Below are 22253 nucleotides of genomic sequence, written 5' to 3' on the forward strand. Positions count from 1 at the left end.
AACTCATTTCCCGAACGATTTTTTAAATTATTTTTTCACCACTAAAACGCATGAGACTTGTAGTTTTCAAAAATGTTTTCATTTTTGATGAGACGCTGAAAAAAAGAAGTTTAATCGCCGGCAAACGAAAACCTGCGATTTCCCGTAAATCCCGGGCTTGGCCCGTATAGTCGCATGTAAACAAAGAAAGTACCCTGTGAGTAAACTCATTTCCAAATCGATTTTTTAAATCATCTTTTCACCACTAAAACGCATGAGACTTGCAGTTTTCAAAAATGTTTTCATTTTTGATGAGACGCTTAATGAAAGAGGTTTAATCCCCGACAAACGAAATCCCGCGATTTCCCGTAAATCCCGGGCTTGGCCCGTATAGTCGAATGTATACAAAGAAAGTACCCAGGGAGTAAACTCATTTCCCGAACGATTTTTTAAATTTTTTTTTTACCACTAAAACGCATGAGACTTGTAGTTTACAAAAATGTTTTCATTTTTGATGGGACGCTTAATGAAAGAGGTTTAATCGCCGGCAAACGAAAACCCGCGATTTCCCGTAATTCCCGGGCTTGGCCCGTATAGTCGAATGTTTACAAAGAAAGTACCCTGTGAGTAAACTCATTTCCAGAACGATTTTTTAAATTATTTTTTCACCACTAAAACGCATAAGACTTGTAGTTTTCAAAAATGTTTTCATTTTTAATGAGACGCTGAATAAAAGAAGTTTAATCGCCGGCAAACGAAAACCCGCGAGTTTTCGTAAATCCCAGGCTTGGCCCGTATAGTCAAAAGTATACAAAGAAAGTACCCAGGAAGTTAAGTCATTTCCCGAACGATTTTTTAATTTATTTTTTCACCACTAAAACGCATGAGACTTGTAGTTTTCAAAAATGTTTTCATTTTTGATGAGACGCTGAAAAAAAGAAGTTTAATCGCCGGCAAACGAAAACCCGCGAGTTCCCGTAAATCCCGGGCTTGGCCTGTATAATCAAAAGTATACAAAGAAAGTACCCAGGAAGTAAACTTATTTCCCGAACGTTTTTTTATTTATTTTTTCACCACTAAAACGCATGAGACTTGTAGTTTTTAAAAATGTTTTCATTTTGAATGAGACGCTGAAAAAAAGAAGTTTAATCGCCGGCAAACGAAAACCTGCGATTTCCCGTAAATCCCGGGCTTGGCCCGTATAGTCGAATGTATACAGAGAAAGTACCCTGTGAGTAAACTCATTTCCAAAACGATTTTTTAAATTATCTTTTCACCACTAAAACGCATTAGACTTGCAGTTCTCAAAAATGTTTTCATTTTTGATGAGACGCTTAATGAAAGAGTTTTAATCGCCGGCAAACGAAATCCCGCGATTTCCCGTAAATCCTGGGCTTGGCCCGTATAGTCGAATGCATACAAAGAAAGTACCCAGGGAGTAAACTCATTTCCCGAACGATTTTTTAATTTATTTTTTCACCACTAAAACGCATGAGACTTGTAGTTTTCAAAAATGTTTTCATTTTTGATGAGACGCTGAAAAAAAGAAGTTTAATCGCCGGCAAACGAAAACCCGCGAGTTCCCGTAAATCCCGGGCTTGGCCTGTATAATCAAAAGTATACAAAGAAAGTACCCAGGAAGTAAACTTATTTCCCGAACGTTTTTTTATTTATTTTTTCACCACTAAAACGCATGAGACTTGTAGTTTTTAAAAATGTTTTCATTTTTGATGAGACGCTGAAAAAAAGAAGTTTAATCGCCGGCAAACGAAAACCTGCGATTTCCCGTAAATCCCGGGCTTGGCCCGTATAGTCGAATGTATACAAAGAAAGTACCCTGTGAGTAAACTCATTTCCAAAACGATTTTTTAAATTATCTTTTCACCACTAAAACGCATTAGACTTGCAGTTCTCAAAAATGTTTTCATTTTTGATGAGACGCTTAATGAAAGAGTTTTAATCGCCGGCAAACGAAATCCCGCGATTTCCCGTAAATCCTGGGCTTGGCCCGTATAGTCGAATGTATACAAAGAAAGTACCCAGGGAGTAAACTCATTTCCCGAACGACTTTTTAAATTTTTTTATACCACTAAAACACATGAGACTTGTAGTTTTCAAAAATGTTTTCATTTTTGATGAGACGCTTAATGAAAGAGGTTTAATCGCCGGCAAACGAAAACCCGCGATTTCCCGTAAATCCCGGGCTTGGCCCGTATAGTCGAATGTTTACAAAGAAAGTACCCTGTGAGTAAGCTCATTTCCAGAACGATTTTTTAAATTATTTTTTCACCACTAAAACGCATAAGACTTGTAGTTTTCAAAAATGTTTTCAGTTTTGATGAGACGCTGAATAAAAGAAGTTTAATCGCCGGCAAACGAAAACCCGCGAGTTCCCGTAAATCCCAGGCTTGGCCCGTATAGTCAAAAGTATACAAAGAAAGTACCCAGGAAGTAAACTCATTTCCCGAACGATTTTTAAATTTATTTTTTCACCACTAAAACGCATGAGACTTGTAGTTTTCAAAAATGTTTTCAAGTTTAATCGCCGGCAAACGAAAACCTGCGATTTCCCGTAAATCCCGGACTCGGCCCGTATAGTCAAAAGTATACAAAGAAAGTACCCAGGGTGTAAACTCATTTCCCGAACGATTTTTAAAATTTTTTTTTTACCACTAAAACGCATGAGACTTGTAGTTTTCAAAAATGTTTTCATTTTTGATGAGACGCTTAATGAAAGAGGTTTAATCGCCGGCAAACGAAATCCCGCGATTTCCCGTAAATCCCGGGCTTGGCCCGTATAGTCGAATGCATACAAAGGAAGTGCCCAGGGAGTAAACTCATTTCCCGAACGATTTTTTAAATTTTTTTTTCACCACTAAAACGCTTGAGACTTGTAGTTTTCAAAAATGTTTTCATTTTTGATCAGACGCTGAATAAAAGAAGTTTAATCGCCGGCAAACGAAAACCCGCCATTTCCCGTAAACCCCGGACTCGGCCCGCATAGTCAAAAGTATACAAAGAAAGTACCCAGGGAGTAAACTCATTTCCCGAACGATTTTTTAAATTATTTTTTCACCACTAAAACGCATGAGACTTGTAGTTTTTAAAAATGTTTTCATTTTTGATGAGACGCTGAATAAAAGAAGTTTAATCGCCGGCAAACGAAAACCCGCGACTTCCCGTAAATTCCGGACTCGGCCCGTATAGTCAAAAGTATACAAAGAAAGTACCCAGGGTGTAAACTCATTTCCCGAACGATTTTTTAAATTTTTTTATACCACTAAAACATATGAGACTTGTAGTTTTCAAAAATGTTTTCATTTTTGATGAGACGCTTAATGAAAGAGGTTTAATCGCCGGCAAACGAAAACCCGCGATTTCCCGTAAATCCCGGGCTTGGCCCGTATAGTCGAATGTTTACAAAGAAAGTACCCTGTGAGTAAGCTCATTTCCAGAACGATTTTTTAAATTATTATTTCACCACTAAAGCCCATGAGACTTGTAGTTTTTAAAAATGTTTTCATTTTTGATGAGACGCGGAATAAAAGAAGTTTAATCGCCGGCAAACGAAAACCCGCGAGTTCCCGTAAATCCCAGGCTTGGCCCGTATAGTCAAAAGTATACAAAGAAAGTACCCAGGAAGTAAACTCATTTCCCGAACGATTTTTAAATTTATTTTTTCACCACTAAAACGCATGAGACTTGTAGTTTTCAAAAATGTTTTCAAGTTTAATCGCCGGCAAACGAAAACCTGCGATTTCCCGTAAATCCCGGACTCGGCCCGTATAGTCAAAAGTATACAAAGAAAGTACCCAGGGTGTAAACTCATTTCCCGAACGATTTTTAAAATTTTTTTTTTACCACTAAAACGCATGAGACTTGTAGTTTTCAAAAATGTTTTCATTTTTGATGAGACGCTTAATGAAAGAGGTTTAATCGCCGGCAAACGAAATCCCGCGATTTCCCGTAAATCCCGGGCTTGGCCCGTATAGTCGAATGCATACAAAGGAAGTGCCCAGGGAGTAAACTCATTTCCCGAACGATTTTTTAATTTTTTTTTTCACCACTAAAACGCTTGAGACTTGTAGTTTTCAAAAATGTTTTCATTTTTGATCAGACGCTGAATAAAAGAAGTTTAATCGCCGGCAAACGAAAACCCGCCATTTCCCGTAAACCCCGGACTCGGCCCGCATAGTCAAAAGTATACAAAGAAAGTACCCAGGGAGTAAACTCATTTCCCGAACGATTTTTTAAATTATTTTTTCACCACTAAAACGCATGAGACTTGTAGTTTTTAAAAATGTTTTCATTTTTGATGAGACGCTGAATAAAAGAAGTTTAATCGCCGGCAAACGAAAACCCGCGACTTCCCGTAAATTCCGGACTCGGCCCCTATAGTCAAAAGTATACAAAGAAAGTACCCAGGGTGTAAACTCATTTCCCGAACGATTTTTTAAATTTTTTTATACCACTAAAACATATGAGACTTGTAGTTTTCAAAAATGTTTTCATTTTTGATGAGACGCTTAATGAAAGAGGTTTAATCGCCGGCAAACGAAAACCCGCGATTTCCCGTAAATCCCGGGCTTGGCCCATATAGTCGAATGTTTACAAAGAAAGTACCCTGTGAGTAAGCTCATTTCCAGAACGATTTTTTAAATTATTATTTCACCACTAAAGCCCATGAGACTTGTAGTTTTTAAAAATGTTTTCATTTTTGATGAGACGCGGAATAAAAGAAGTTTAATCGCCGGCAAACGAAAACCCGCCATTTCCCGTAAACCCCGGACTCGGCCCGCATAGTCAAAAGTATACAAAGAAAGTACCCAGGGAGTAAACTCATTTCCCGAACAATTTTTTAATTTTTTTTTCACCACTAAAACGCTTGAGACTTGTAGTTTGCAAAAATGTTTTCATTTTTGATCAGACGCTGAATAAAAGAAGTTTAATCGCCGGCAAACGAAAACCCGCCATTTCCCGTAAACCCCGGACTCGGCCCGCATAGTCAAAAGTATACAAAGAAAGTACCCAGGGAGTAAACTCATTTCCCGAACGATTTTTTAAATTATTTTTTCACCACTAAAACGCATGAGACTTGTAGTTTTTAAAAATGTTTTCATTTTTGATGAGACGCTGAATAAAAGAAGTTTAATCGCCGGCAAACGAAAACCCGCGACTTCCCGTAAATTCCGGACTCGGCCCCTATAGTCAAAAGTATACAAAGAAAGTACCCAGGGTGTAAACTCATTTCCCGAACGATTTTTTAAATTTTTTTATACCACTAAAACATATGAGACTTGTAGTTTTCAAAAATGTTTTCATTTTTGATGAGACGCTTAATGAAAGAGGTTTAATCGCCGGCAAACGAAAACCCGCGATTTCCCGTAAATCCCGGGCTTGGCCCATATAGTCGAATGTTTACAAAGAAAGTACCCTGTGAGTAAGCTCATTTCCAGAACGATTTTTTAAATTATTATTTCACCACTAAAGCCCATGAGACTTGTAGTTTTTAAAAATGTTTTCATTTTTGATGAGACGCGGAATAAAAGAAGTTTAATCGCCGGCAAACGAAAACCCGCCATTTCCCGTAAACCCCGGACTCGGCCCGCATAGTCAAAAGTATACAAAGAAAGTACCCAGGGAGTAAACTCATTTCCCGAACAATTTTTTAATTTTTTTTTCACCACTAAAACGCTTGAGACTTGTAGTTTTCAAAAATGTTTTCATTTTTGATCAGACGCTGAATAAAAGAAGTTTAATCGCCGGCAAACGAAAACCCGCCATTTCCCGTAAACCCCGGACTCGGCCCGCATAGTCAAAAGTATACAAAGAAAGTACCCAGGGAGTAAACTTATTTCCCGAACGATTTTTTAAATCATTTTTTCACCACTAAAACGCATGAGACTTGTAGTTTTTAAAAATGTTTTCATTTTTGATGAGACGCTGAATAAAAGAAGTTTAATCGCCGGCAAACGAAAACCCGCGACTTCCCGTAAATTCCGGACTCGGCCCGTATAGTCAAAAGTATACAAAGAAAGTACCCAGGGTGTAAACTCATTTCCCGAACGATTTTTTAAATTATTATTTCACCACTAAAGCCCATGAGACTTGTAGTTTTTAAAAATGTTTTCATTTTTGATGAGACGCGGAATAAAAGAAGTTTAATCGCCGGCAAACGAAAACCCGCGACTTCCCGTAAATCCGGACTCGGCCCGTATAGTCAAAAGTATACAAAGAAAGTACCCATGGAGTAAACTCATTTCCCGAACGATTTTTTGAATTATTTTTTCACCACTAAAACGCATGAGACTTGTAATTTTCAAAAATGTTTTCATTTTTGATGAGACGCTGTATAAAAGAAGTTTAATCGCCGGCAAACGAAAACCCGCGACTTCCCGTAAATCCGGACTCGGCCCGTATAGTCAAAAGTATACAAAGAAAGTAACCAGGGAGTAAACACATTTCCCGAACGATTTTTTAAATTATTTTTTCACCACTAAAACGCATGAGACTTGTAGTTTTCAGAAATGTTTTTATTTTTGATGAGACGCTTAATGAAAGTGGTTTAATCGCCGGCAAACGAAAACCCGCGATTTCCCGTAAATCCCGGGCTTGGCCCGTATAGTCGAATGTATACAAAGAAAGTACCCTGTGAGTAAACTCATTTCCAAAACGTTTTTTTAAATTATCTTTTCACCACTAAAACGCATGAGACTTGCAGTTTTCAAAAATGTTTTCATTTTTGATGAGACGCTGAATAAAAGAAGTTTAATCGCCGGCAAACGAAAACCCGCGATTTCCCGTAAATCCCGGGCTCGGCCCGTATAGTCAAAAGTATACAAAGAAAGTACCCAGGGAGTAAACTCATTTCCTAAACGATTTTTTAAATTATTTTTTCACCACTAAAACGCATGAGACTTGCAGTTTTCAAAAATGTTTTCATTTTTGATGAGACGCTTAATGAAAGAGAATTAATCGCCGGCAAACGAAAACCAGCGATTTCCCGTAAATCCCAGGCTTGTCCCATATAGTCGAATGTATACAAAGAAAGTACCCTGTGAGTAAACTCATTTCCAGAACGATTTTTTAAATTATTTTTTCACCACTAAAACGCATAAGACTTGTAGTTTTCAAAAATGTTTTCATTTTTGATGAGACGCTGAATAAAAGAAGTTTAATCTTCGGCAAACGAAAACCCGCGATTTCCCGTAAATCCCGGGATTGGCCCGTATATTCAAAAGTATTCAAAGAAAGTACCCAGGAAGTAAACTCATTTCCAGAACGATTTTTAAATTTATTTTTTCACCACTAAAACGCATGAGACTTGTAGTTTTCAAAAATGTTTTCATTTTTGATGAGACGCTGAATAAAAGAAGTTTAATCGCCGGCAAACGAAAACCTGCGATTTCCCGTAAATCCCGGACTCGGCCGTATAGTCAAAAGTATACAAAGAAAGTACCCAGAGAGTAAACTCATTTCCCGAACGATTTTTTAATTTTTTTTTTTACCACTAAAACGCATGAGACTTGTAGTTTTCAAAAATGTTTTCATTTTTGATGAGACGCTTAATGAAAGAGGTTTAATCGCCGGCAAACGAAATCCCGCGATTTCCCGTAAATCCCGGGCTTGACCCGTATAGTCGAATGTATACCAAGAAAGTACCCAGGGAGTGAACTCATTTCCCGAACGATTTTTTAAATTATTTTTTCACCACTAAAACGCATAAGACTTGTAGTTTTCAAAAATGTTTTCATTTTTGATGAGACGCTGAATAAAAGAAGTTTAATCTTCGGCAAACGAAAACCCGCGATTTCCCGTAAATCCCGGGATTGGCCCGTATATTCAAAAGTATTCAAAGAAAGTACCCAGGAAGTAAACTCATTTCCAGAACGATTTTTAAATTTATTTTTTCACCACTAAAACGCATGAGACTTGTAGTTTTCAAAAATGTTTTCATTTTTGATGAGACGCTGAATAAAAGAAGTTTAATCGCCGGCAAACGAAAACCTGCGATTTCCCGTAAATCCCGGACTCGGCCCGTATAGTCAAAAGTATACAAAGAAAGTACCGAGAGAGTAAACTCATTTCCCGAACGATTTTTTAATTTTTTTTTTTACCACTAAAACGCATGAGACTTGTAGTTTTCAAAAATGTTTTCATTTTTGATGAGACGCTTAATGAAAGAGGTTTAATCGCCGGCAAACGAAATCCCGCGATTTCCCGTAAATCCCGGGCTTGACCCGTATAGTCGAATGTATACCAAGAAAGTACCCAGGGAGTGAACTCATTTCCCGAACGATTTTTTAAATTATTTTTTCACAACTAAAACGCATAAGACTTGTACTTTTCAAAAATGTTTTCATTTTTGACGAGACGCTGAATAAAAGAAGTTTAATCGGCGGCAAACGAAAACCCGCGATTTCCCGTAAATCCCGGGCTTGGCCCGTATAGTCAAAAGTATACAAAGAAAGTACCCAGGGAGTAAACTCATTTCCCAAACGATTTTTTAAATTTTTTTTTTACCACTAAAACGCATAGGACTTGTAGTTTTCAAAAATGTTTTCATTTTTGATGAGACGCCTAATGAAAGAGGTTTAATCGCCAGCAAACGAAATCCCGCGATTTCCCGTAAATCCCGGGCTTGGCCCGTATAGTCGAATGCATACAAAGGAAGTGCCCAGGGAGTAAACTCATTTCCCGAACGATTTTTAAAATTTTTTTTTTACCACTAAAACGCATGAGACTTGTAGTTTTCAAAAATGTTTTCATTTTTGATGAGACGCTTAATGAAAGAGGTTTAATCGCCGGCAAACGAAATCCCGCGATTTCCCGTAAATCCCGGGCTTGGCCCGTATAGTCGAATGCATACAAAGGAAGTGCCCAGGGAGTAAACTCATTTCCCGAACGATTTTTTAAATTTTTTTTTCACCACTAAAACGCTTGAGACTTGTAGTTTTCAAAAATGTTTTCATTTTTGATCAGACGCTGAATAAAAGAAGTTTAATCGCCGGCAAACGAAAACCCGCCATTTCCCGTAAACCCCGTACTCGGCCCGCATAGTCAAAAGTATACAAAGAAAGTACCCAGGGAGTAAACTCATTTCCCGAACGATTTTTTAAATTATTTTTTCACCACTAAAACGCATGAGACTTGTAGATTTCAGAAATGTTTTCATTTTTGATGAGACGCTGAATAAAAGAAGTTTAATCGCCGGCAAACGAAAACCCGCGACTTCCCGTAAATCCGGACTCGGCCCGTATAGTCAAAAGTATACAAAGAAAGTACCCATGGAGTAAACTCATTTCCCGAACGATTTTTTAAATTATTTTTTCACCACTAAAACGCATGAGACTTGTAATTTTCAAAAATGTTTTCATTTTTGATGAGACGCTGAATAAAAAAAGTTTAATCGCCGGCAAACGAAAACCCGCCATTTCCCGTAAACCCCGGACTCGGCCTGCATAGTCAAAAGTATACAAAGAAAGTACCCAGGGAGTAAACTCATTTCCCGAACAATTTTTTAATTTTTTTTTTCACCACTAAAACGCTTGAGACTTGTAGTTTTCAAAAATGTTTTCATTTTTGATCAGACGCTGAATAAAAGAAGTTTAATCGCCGGCAAACGAAAACCCGCCATTTCCTGTAAACCCCGTACTCGGCCCGCATAGTCAAAAGTATACAAAGAAAGTACCCAGGGAGTAAACTCATTTCCCGAACGATTTTTTAAATTATTTTTTCACCACTAAAACGCATGAGACTTGTAGTTTTTAAAACTGTTTTCATTTTTGATCAGACGCTGAATAAAAGAAGTTTATTCGCCGGCAAACGAAAACCCGCGACTTCCCGTAAATCCGGACTCGGCCCGTATAGTCAAAAGTATACAAAGAAAGTACCCATGGAGTAAACTCACTTCCCGAACGATTTTTTAAATTATTTTTTCACCACTAAAACGCATGAGACTTGTAATTTTCAAAAATGTTTTCATTTTTGATGAGACGCTGCATAAAAGAAGTTTAATCGCCGGCAAACGAAAACCCGCGACTTCCCGTAAATCCGGACTCGGCCCATATAGTCAAAAGTATACAAAGAAAGTACCCAGGGAGTAAACTCATTTCCCGAACGATTTTTTAAATTATTTTTTCACCACTAAAACGCATGAGACTTGTAGTTTTCAGAAATGTTTTCATTTTTGATGAGACGCTTAATGAAAGTGGTTTAATCGCCGGCAAACGAAAACCCGCGATTTCCCGTAAATCCCGGGCTTGGCCCGTATAGTCGAATGTATAAAAAGAAAGTACCCTGTGAGTAAACTCCTTTCCAAAACGTTTTTTTAAATTATCTTTTCACCACTAAAACGCATGAGACTTGCAGTTTTCAAAAATGTTTTCATTTTTGATGAGACGCTTAATGAAAGAGAATTAATCGCCGGCAAACGAAAACCAGCGATTTCCCGTAAATCCCGGGCTTGGCCCGTATAGTCGAATGTATACAAAGAAAGTACCCTGTGAGTAAACTCATTTCCAGAACGATTTTTTAAATTTTTTTTTCACCACTAAAACGCTTGAGACTTGTAGTTTTCAAAAATGTTTTCATTTTTGATCAGACGCTGAATAAAAGAAGTTTAATCGCCGGCAAACGAAAACCCGCCATTTCCCGTAAACCCCGGACTCGGCCCGCATAGTCAAAAGTATACAAAGAAAGTACCCAGGGAGTAAACTCATTTCCCGAACAATTTTTTCATTTTTTTTTTCATCACTAAAACGCTTGAGACTTGTAGTTTTCAAAAATGTTTTCATTTTTGATGAGACGCGGAATAAAAGAAGTTTAATCGCCGGAAAACGAAAACCCGCGATTTCCCGTAAATCCCGGGCTTGGCCCGTATAGTCGAATGTATACAAAGAAAGTACCCAGGGAGTAAACTCATTTCCCGAACGATTTTTTAAATTATTTTTTTACCACTAAAACGCATAAGACTTGTAGTTTTCAAAAATGTTTTCATTTTTGATGAGACGCTGAATAAAAGAAGTTTAATCGCCGGCAAACGAAAACCCGCGAATTCCCGTAAATCCCGGACTCGGCCCGTATCAAATGTATACAAAGAAAATACCCAGGGAGTAAACTCATTTCCAGAACGATTTTTTAAATTATCTTTTCTCCACTAAAACGCATGAGACTTGCAGTTTTCAAAAATGCATTCATTTTTGATGAGACGCTGAATAAAAGAAGTTTAATCGCCGGCAAACGAAAACCCGCGATTTCCGTAAATCCCGTGCTTGGCCCGTATAGTCGAGTATATACAAAGAAAGTACCCTGTGAGTAAACTCATTTCCACAACGATTTTTTAAATTATATTTTCTCCACTAAAACGCATGAGACTTGTAGTTTTCAAAAATGTTTTCATTTTTGATGAGACGCTGAATGAAAGAAGTTTAATCGCCGGAAAACGAAAACCCGCGATTTCCCGTAAATCCCGGGCTTGGCCCGTATAGTCGAATGTATACAAAGAAAGTACCCCGGGAGTAAACTCATTTCCCGAACGATTTTTTAAATTATCTTTTCTCCACTAAAACGCATGAGACTTGTAGTTTTCAAAAATGTTTTCATTTTTGATGAGACGCTGAATGAAAGAAGTTTAATCGCCGGAAAACGAAAACCCGCGATTTCCCGTAAATCCCGGGCTTGGCCCGTATAGTCAAATGTATACAAAGAAAGTACCCAGGGAGTAAACTCATTTCCCGAACGATTTTTTAAATTATTTTTTCACCACTAAAACGCATAAGACTTGTAAATTTCAAAAATGTTTTCGTTTTTGATGAGACGCGGAATAAAAGAAGTTTAATCGCCGGCAAACGAAAACCCGCGATTTCCCGTAAATCCCGTGCTTGGCCCGTATAGTCGAGTAGAGACAAAGAAAGTACCCTGTGAGTAAACTCATTTCCAGAACGAATTTTTAAATTATCTTTTCACCACTAAAACGCATGAGACTTGCAGTTTTCAAAAATGTTTTCATTTTTGATGAGACGCTGAATAAAAGAAGTTTAATCGCCGGCAAACAAAAACCCGCGATTTCCCGTAAATCCCGTGCTTGGCCCGTATAGTCGAGTATATACAAAGAAAGTACCCTGTGAGTAAACTCATTTACAGAACGATTTTTTAAATTATCTTTTCACCACTAAAACGCATGAGACTTGCAGTTTTCAAAAATGTATTCATTTTTGATGCGACACTGAATAAAAGAAGTTTAATTGCCGGCAAACGAAAACCCGCGATTTCCCGTAAATCCCGTGCTTGGCCCGTATAGTCAAAAGTATACAAAGAAAATACCCAGGGAGTAAACTCATTTCCCGAACGATATCTTAAATTATTTTTTCACCACTAAAACGCATGAGACTTGTAGTTTTCAAAAATGTTTTCATTTTTGATGAGACGCGGAATAAAAGAAGTTTAATCGCCGGCAAACGAAAAGCCGCGATTTCCCGTAAATCCCGTGCTTGGCCCGTATAGTCGAGTATATACAAAGAAAGTACCCTGTGAGTAAACTCATTTCCACAACGATTTTTTAAATTATCTTTTCACCACTAAAACGCATGAGACTTGTAGTTTTCAGAAATGTTTTCATTTTTGATGAGACGCTGAATGAAAGAAGTTTAATCGCCGGAAAACAAAAACCCGCGATTTCCCGTAAATCCCGGGCTTGGCCGTATAGTCGAATGTATACAAAGAAAGTACCCAGGGAGTAAACTCATTTCCCGAACGATTTTTTAAATTATCTTTTCTCCACTAAAACGCATGGGACTTGTAGTTTTCAAAAATGCTTTCATTTTTGATGAGACGCTGAATGAAAGAAGTTTAATCGCCGGAAAACGAAAACCCGCGATTTCCCGTAATTCCCGGGCTTGGCCTGTATAGTCGAATGTACACAAAGAAAGTACCCAGGGAGTAAACTCATTTCCCGAACGATTTTTTAAATTATTTTTTCACCACTAAAACGCATAAGACTTGTAAATTTCAAAAATGTTTTCATTTTTGATGAGACGCGGAATAAAAGAAGTTTAATCGCCGGCAAACGAAAACCCGCGATTTCCCGTAAATCCCGTGCTTGGCCCGTATAGTCGAGTATTTACAAAGAAAGTACCCTGTGAGTAAACTCATTTCCAGAACGAATTTTTAAATTATCTTTTCACCACTAAAACGCATGAGACTTGCAGTTTTCAAAAATGTTTTCATTTTTGATGAGACGTTAAATAAAAGAAGTTTAATCGAAAGCCGCGATTTCCCGTAAATCCCGTGCTTGGCCCGTATAGTCGAGTATATACAAAGAAAGTACCCTGTGAGTAAACTCATTTCCAGAACGATTTTTTAAATTATCTTTTCACCACTAAAACGCATGAGACTTGTAGTTTTCAGAAATGTTTTCATTTTTGATGAGACGCGAAATAAAAGAAGTTTAATCGCCGGCAAACGAAAACCCGCGATTTCCCGTAAATCCCGGACTCCGCCCGTATAGTCAAAAGTATACAAAGAAAATACCCAGGGAGTAAACTCATTTCCCGAACGATTTTTTAAATTATTTTTTCACCACTAAAACGCATGAGACTTGTAGTTTTCAAAAATGTTTTCATTTTTGATGAGACGCTGAATAAAAGAAGTTTAATCGCTGACAAACGAGAAGCCGCGATTTCCCGTAAATCTCGTGCTTGGCCCGTATAGTCGAGTATATACAAAGAAAGTATCCTGTGAGTAAACTCATTTCCAGAACGATTTTTTAAATTATCTTTTCACCACTAAAACGCATGGGACTTGTAGTTTTCAAAAATGTTTTCATTTTTAATGAGACGCGAAATAAAAGAAGTTTAATCGCCGGCAAACGAAAACCCGCGATTTCCCGTAAATCCCGGACTCGGCCCGTATAGTCAAAAGTATACAAAGAAAATACCCAGGGAGTAAACTCATTTCCCGAACGATTTTTTAAATTATTTTTTCACCACTAAAACGTATGAGACTTGTAGTTTTCAAAAATGTTTTCATTTTTGATGAGACGCTGAATAAAAGAAGTTTAATCGCCGGCAAACGAAAACCCGCGATTTTCCGTAAATCTCGTGCTTGGCCCGTATAGTTGAGTATATACAAATAAAGTACCCAGGAAGTAAACTTATTTCCCGAACGATTTTTTAAATTATTTTTTCACCACTAAAACGCATGAGACTTGTAGTTTTTAAAAATGTTTTCATTTTTGATGAGACGCTGAATGAAAGAAGTTTAATCGCCGGAAAACGAAAACCCGCGATTTCCCGTAAATCCCGAGCTTGGCCGTATAGTGGAATGTATACAAAGAAAGTACCCTGGGAGTAAACCCATTTCCAGAACGATTTTTTAAAATATCTTTTCACCACTAAAACGCATGAGACTTACAGTTTTCAAAAATGTATTCATTTTTGATGAGACGCTGAGTAAAAGAAGTTTAATCGCCGGCAAACGAAAACCCGAGATTTCCCGTAAATCCCGTGCTTGGCCCGTATAGTCGAGTATATACAAAGAAAGTACCCTGTCAGTAAACTCATTTACAGAACGATTTTTTAAATTATCTTTTCACCACTAAAACGCACGAGACTTGCAGTTTTCAAAAATGTATTCATTTTTAATGAGACGCTGAGTAAAAGAAGTTTAATCGCCGGCAAACGAAAACCAGCGATTTCCCGTAAATCCCGGACTCGGCCCGTATAGTCAAAAGTATACAAAGAAAGTACCCTGCGAGTAAACTCATTTCCAGAACGATTTTTTAAATTATCTTTTCACCAGTAAAACGCACGAGACTTGTAGTTTTCAAAAATGTTTTCATTTTTGATGAGACGCTAAATAAAAGAAGTTTAATTGCCGGCAAACTAAAACCCGCGATTTCCCGTAAATCCCGTGCTTGGCCCGTATAGTCGAGTATATACAAAGAAAGTACCCTGTGAGTAAACTCATTTTCAGAACCATTTTTTAAGTTATCTTTTCACCACTAAAACGCATGAGACTTGTAGTTTTCAGAAATGTTTTCATTTAAGATGAGACGCGAAATAAAAGAAGTTTAATCGCCGGCAAACGAAAACCCGCGATTTCCCGTAAATCCCGTGCTTGGCCCGTATAGTCAAAAGTATACAAAGAAAATACCCAGGGAGTAAACTCATTTCCCGAACGATATCTTAAATTATTTTTTCACCACTAAAACGCATGAGACTTGTAGTTTTCAAAAATGTTTTCATTTTTGATGAGACGCGGAATAAAAGAAGTTTAATCGCCGGCAAACGAAAAGCCGCGATTTCCCGTAAATCCCGTGCTTGGCCCGTATAGTCGAGTATATACAAAGAAAGTACCCTGTGAGTAAACTCATTTCCACAACGATTTTTTAAATTATCTTTTCACCACTAAAACGCATGAGACTTGTAGTTTTCAGAAATGTTTTCATTTTTGATGAGACGCTGAATGAAAGAAGTTTAATCGCCGGAAAACGAAAACCCGCGATTTCCCGTAAATCCCGGGCTTGGCCGTATAGTCGAATGTATACAAAGAAAGTACCCAGGGAGTAAACTCATTTCCCGAACGATTTTATAAAATATCTTTTCTCCACTAAAACGCATGGGACTTGTAGTTTTCAAAAATGTTTTCATTTTTGATGAGACGCTGAATGAAAGAAGTTTAATCGCCGGAAAACGTAAACCCGCGATTTCCCGTAAATCCCGGGCTTGGCCTGTATAGTCGAATGTATACAAAGAAAGTACCCAGGGAGTAAACTCATTTCCCGAACGATTTTTTAAATTATTTTTTCACCACTAAAACGCATAAGACTTGTAAATTTCAAAAATGTTTTCATTTTTGATGAGACGCGGAATAAAAGAAGTTTAATCGCCGGCAAACGAAAACCCGCGATTTCCCGTAAATCCTGTGCTTGGCCCGTATAGTCGAGTATATACAAAGAAAGTACCCTGTGAGTAAACTCATTTCCAGAACGAATTTTTAAATTATCTTTTCACCACTAAAACGCATGAGACTTGCAGTTTTCAAAAATGTTTTCATTTTTGATGAGACGTTGAATAAAAGAAGTTTAATCGCCGGCAAACAAAAACCCGCGATTTCCCGTAAATCCCGTGCTTGGCCCGTATAGTCGAGTATATACAAAGAAAGTACCCTGTGAGTAAACTCATTTCCAGAACGATTTTTTAAATTATCTTTTCACCACTAAAACGCATGAGACTGGTAGTTTTCAGAAATGTTTTTATTTTTGATGAGACGCGAAATAAAAGAAGTTTAATCGCCGGCAAACGAAAATCCGCGATTTCCCGTAAATCCCGGACTCGGCCCGTATAGTCAAAAGTATACAAAGAAAATACCCAGGGAGTAAACTCATTTCCCGAACGATTTTTTAAATTATTTTTTCACCACTAAAACGCATGAGACTTGTAGTTTTCAAAAATGTTTTCATTTTTGATGAGACGCTGAATAAAAGAAGTTTAATCGCCGGCAAACAAAAAGCCGCGATTTCCCGTAAATCTCGTGCTTGGCCCGTATAGTCGAGTATATACAAAGAAAGTATCCTGTGAGTAAACTCATTTCCAGAACGATTTTTTAAATTATCTTTTCACCACTAAAACGCATGAGACTTGCAGTTTTCAAAAATGTTTTCATTTTTGATGAGACGTTGAATAAAAGAAGTTTAATCGCCGGCAAACAAAAACCCGCGATTTCCCGTAAATCCCGTGCTTGGCCCGTATAGTCGAGTATATACAAAGAAAGTACCCTGTCAGTAAACTCATTTACAGAACGATTTTTTAAATTATCTTTTCACCACTAAAACGCATGAGACTTGCAGTTTTCAAAAATGTAATCATTTTTGATGCGACGCTGAATAAAAGAAGTTTAATCGCCGGCAAACGAAAACCCGCGATTTCCTGTAAATCCCGGGCTTAGCCTGTATAGTCGAATGTATACAAAGAAAGTACCCAGGGAGTAAACTCATTTCCCGAACGATTTTTTAAATTATTTTTTCACCACTAAAACGCATAAGACTTGTAAATTTCAAAAATGTTTTCATTTTTGATGAGACGCGGAATAAAAGAAGTTTAATCGCCGGCAAACGAAAACCCGCGATTTCCCGTAAATCCTGTGCTTGGCCCGTATAGTCGAGTATATACAAAGAAAGTACCCTGTGAGTAAACTCATTTCCAGAACGAATTTTTAAATTATCTTTTCACCACTAAAACGCATGAGACTTGCAGTTTTCAAAAATGTTTTCATTTTTGATGAGACGTTGAATAAAAGAAGTTTAATCGCCGGCAAACAAAAACCCGCGATTTCCCGTAAATCCCGTGCTTGGCCCGTATAGTCGAGTATATACAAAGAAAGTACCCTGTGAGTAAACTCATTTCCAGAACGATTTTTTAAATTATCTTTTCACCACTAAAACGCATGAGACTGGTAGTTTTCAGAAATGTTTTTATTTTTGATGAGACGCGAAATAAAAGAAGTTTAATCGCCGGCAAACGAAAATCCGCGATTTCCCGTAAATCCCGGACTCGGCCCGTATAGTCAAAAGTATACAAAGAAAATACCCAGGGAGTAAACTCATTTCCCGAACGATTTTTTAAATTATTTTTTCACCACTAAAACGCATGAGACTTGTAGTTTTCAAAAATGTTTTTATTTTTGATGAGACGCTGAATAAAAGAAGTTTAATCGCCGGCAAACAAAAAGCCGCGATTTCCCGTAAATCTCGTGCTTGGCCCGTATAGTCGAGTATATACAAAGAAAGTATCCTGTGAGTAAACTCATTTCCAGAACGATTTTTTAAATTATCTTTTCACCACTAAAACGCATGAGACTTGCAGTTTTCAAAAATGTTTTCATTTTTGATGAGACGTTGAATAAAAGAAGTTTAATCGCCGGCAAACAAAAACCCGCGATTTCCCGTAAATCCCGTGCTTGGCCCGTATAGTCGAGTATATACAAAGAAAGTACCCTGTCAGTAAACTCATTTACAGAACGATTTTTTAAATTATCTTTTCACCACTAAAACGCATGAGACTTGCAGTTTTCAAAAATGTAATCATTTTTGATGCGACGCTGAATAAAAGAAGTTTAATCGCCGGCAAACGAAAACCCGCGATTTCCCGTAAATCCCGGGCTTAGCCGTATAGTCAAAAGTATACAAAGAAAATACCCAGGGAGTAAACTCATTTCCCGAACGATATCTTAAATTATTTTTTCACCACTAAAACGCATGAGACTTGTAGTTTTCAAAAATGTTTTCATTTTTGATGAGACGCGGAATAAAAGAAGTTTAATCGGCGGCAAACGAAAAGCCGCGATTTCCCGTAAATCCCGTGCTTGGCCCGTATAGTCGAGTATATACAAAGAAAGTACCCTGTGAGTAAACTCATTTCCAGAACGATTTTTTAAATTATCTTTTCACCACTAAAACGCATGAGACTGGTAGTTTTCAGAAATGTTTTTATTTTTGATGAGACGCGAAATAAAAGAAGTTTAATCGCCGGCAAACGAAAATCCGCGATTTCCCGTAAATCCCGGACTCGGCCCGTATAGTCAAAAGTATACAAAGAAAATACCCAGGGAGTAAACTCATTTCCCGAACGATTTTTTAAATTATTTTTTCACCACTAAAACGCATGAGACTTGTAGTTTTCAAAAATGTTTTCATTTTTGATGAGACGCTGAATAAAAGAAGTTTAATCGCCGGCAAACGAAAAGCCGCGATTTCCCGTAAATCTCGTGCTTGGCCCGTATAGTCGAGTATATACAAAGAAAGTATCCTGTGAGTAAACTCATTTCCAGAACGATTTTTTAAATTTTCTTTTCACCACTAAAACGCATGGCACTTGTAGTTTTCAAAAATGTTTTCATTTTTAATGAGACGCGAAATAAAAGAAGTTTAATCGCCGTCAAACGAAAACCCGCGATTTCCCGTAAATCCCGGACTCGGCCCGTATAGTCAAAAGTATACAAAGAAAATACCCAGGGAGTAAACTCATTTCCCGAACGATTTTTTAAATTATTTTTTCACCACTAAAACGCATGAGACTTGTAGTTTTCAAAAATGTTTTCATTTTTGATGAGACGCTGAATAAAAGAAGTTTAATCGCCGGCAAACGAAAACCCGCGATTTTCCGTAAATCTCGTGCTTGGCCCGTATAGTTGAGTATATACAAAGAAAGTATCCTGTGAGTAAACTCATTTCCCGAACGATTTTTTAAATTATCTTTTCACCACTAAAACGCACGAGACTTGCAGTTTTCAAAAATGTATTCATTTTTGATGAGACGCTGAGTAAAAGAAGTTTAATCTCCGGCAAACGAAAACCAGCGATTTCCCGTAAATCCTGGACTCGGCCCGTAAAGTCAAAAGTATACAAAGAAAGTACCCTGCGAGTAAACTCATTTCTAGAACGAATTTTTAAATTATCTTTTCACCACTAAAACGCACGAGACTTGCAGTTTTCAAAAATGTATTCATTTTTGATGAGACGCTGAGTAAAAGAAGTTTAATCTCCGGCAAACGAAAACCAGCGATTTCCCGTAAATCCTGGACGCGGCCCGTATAGTCAAAAGTATACAAAGAAAGTACCCTGCAAGTAAACTCATTTCCAGAACGATTTTTTAAATTATCTTTTCACCAGTAAAACGCACGAGACTTGTAGTTTTCAAAAATGTTTTCATTTTTGATGAGACGCTGAATAAAAGAAGTTTAATTGCCGGCAAACTAAAACCCGCGATTTCCCGTAAATCCTGTGCTTGGCCCGTATAGTCGAGTATATACAAAGAAAGTACCCTGTGAGTAAACTCATTTCCAGAACCATTTTTTAAGTTATCTTTTCACCACTAAAACGCATGAGACTTGTAGTTTTCAGAAATGTTTTCATTTAAGATGAGACGCGAAATAAAAGAAGTTTAATCGCCGGCAAACGAAAACCCGCGATTTCCCGTAAATCCCGGACTCGGCCCGTATAGTCAAAAGTATACAAAGAAAATACCCAGGGAGTAAACTCATTTCCCGAGCGATTTTTTAAATTGTTTTTTCACCACTAAAACGCATGAGACTTGTAGTTTTCAAAAATGTTTTCATTTTTGATGAGACGCTGAATAGAAGAAGTTTAATCGCCGGCAAACGAAAACCCGCGATTTCCCGTAAATCCCGTGCTTGGCCCGTATAGTCGAGTATATACAAAGAAAGTATCCTGTGAGTAAACTCATTTCCAGAACGATTTTTTAAATTATCTTTTCACCACTAAAACGCACGAGACTTGCAGTTTTCAAAAATGTATTCATTTTTGATGAGACGCTGAGTAAAAGAAGTTTAATCGCCGGCAAACGAAAACCCGCGATTTCCCGTAAATCCCGAGCTTGGCTGTATAGTCGAATGTATACAAAGAAAGTACCCTGGGAGTAAACCCATTTCCAGAACGATTTTTTAAAATATCTTTTCACCACTAAAACGCATGAGACTTACAGTTTTCAAAAATGTATTCATTTTTGATGAGACGCTGAGTTAAAGAAGTTTAATCGCCGGCAAACGAAAACCCGAGATTTCCCGTAAATCCCGTGCTTGGCTCGTATAGTCGAGTATATATAAAGAAAGTATCCTGTGAGTAAACTCATTTCCAGAACGATTTTTTAAATTATCTTTTCACCACTAAAACGCATGAGACTTGCAGTTTTCAAAAATGTTTTCATTTTTGATGAGACGCTGAATAAAAGAAGTTTAATCGCCGGCAAACGAAAACCCGCGATTTCCCGTAAATCCCGGACTCAGCCCGTATAGTCAAAAGTATACAAAGAAAGTACCCTGCGAGTAAACTCATTTCCAGAACGATTTTTTAAATTATCTTTTCACCAGTAAAACGCACGAGACTTGTAGTTTTCAAAAATGTTTTCATTTTTGATGAGACGCTGAATAAAAGAAGTTTAATCGCCGGCAAACAAAAACCCGCGATTTCCCGTAAATCCCGTGCTTGGCCCGTATAGTCGAGTATATACAAAGAAAGTACCCTGTGAGTAAACTCATTTCCAGAACCATTTTTTAAGTTATCTTTTCACCACTAAAACGCATGAGACTTGTAGTTTTCAGAAATGTTTTCATTTGTGATGAGACGCGAAATAAAAGAAGTTTAATCGCGGGCAAACGAAAACCCGCGATTTCCCGTAAATCCCGGACACGGCCCGTATAGTCAAAAGTATACAAAGAAAATACCCAGGGAGTAAACTTATTTCCCGAACGATTTTTTAAATTATCTTTTCACCACTAAAACGCATGGGACTTGTAGTTTTCAAAAATGTTTTCATTTTTAATGAGACGGTAAATAGAAGAAGTTTAATCGCTGGCAAACGAAAACCCGCGATTTTTCGTAAATCCCGGACTCGGCCCGTAAAGTCAAAAGTATACAAAGAAAGTACCCTGCGAGTAAACTCATTTCTAGAACGATTTTTTAAATTATCTTTTCACCACTAAAACGCACGAGACTTGCAGTTTTCAAAAATGTATTCATTTTTGATGAGACGCTGAGTAAAAGAAGTTTAATCGCCGGCAAACGAAAACCAGCGATTTCCCGTAAATCCTGGACTCGGCCCGTATAGTCAAAAGTATACAAAGAAAGTACCCTGCGAGTAAACTCATTTCCAGAACGATTTTTTAAATTATCTTTTCACCAGTAAAACGCACGAGACTTGTAGTTTTCAAAAATGTTTTCATTTTTGATGAGACGGTGAATAAAAGAAGTTTAATTGCCGGCAAACTAAAACCCGCGATTTCCCGTAAGTCCCGTGCTTGGCCCGTATAGTCGAGTATATACAAAGAAAGTACCCTGTGAGTAAACTCATTTCCAGAACCATTTTTTAAGTTATCTTTTCACCACTAAAACGCATGAGACTTGTAGTTTTCAGAAATGTTTTCATTTAAGATGAGACGCGAAATAAAAGAAGTTTAATCGCCGGCAAACGAAAACCCGCGATTTCCCGTAAATCCCGGACTCGGCCCGTATACTCAAAAGTATACAAAGAAAATACCCAGGGAGTAAACTCATTTCCCGAGCGATTTTTTAAATTGTTTTTTCACCACTAAAACGCATGAGACTTGTAGTTTTCAAAAATGTTTTCATTTTTGATGAGACGCTGAATAGAAGAAGTTTAATCGCCGGCAAACGAAAACCCGCGATTTCCCGTAAATCCCGTGCTTGGCCCGTATAGTCGAGTATATACAAAGAAAGTATCCTGTGAGTAAACTCATTT

This window comes from Hydractinia symbiolongicarpus, chromosome 4, assembly GCF_029227915.1.
Source record: "Hydractinia symbiolongicarpus strain clone_291-10 chromosome 4, HSymV2.1, whole genome shotgun sequence".
Lineage (NCBI taxonomy): Eukaryota > Metazoa > Cnidaria > Hydrozoa > Anthoathecata > Hydractiniidae > Hydractinia > Hydractinia symbiolongicarpus.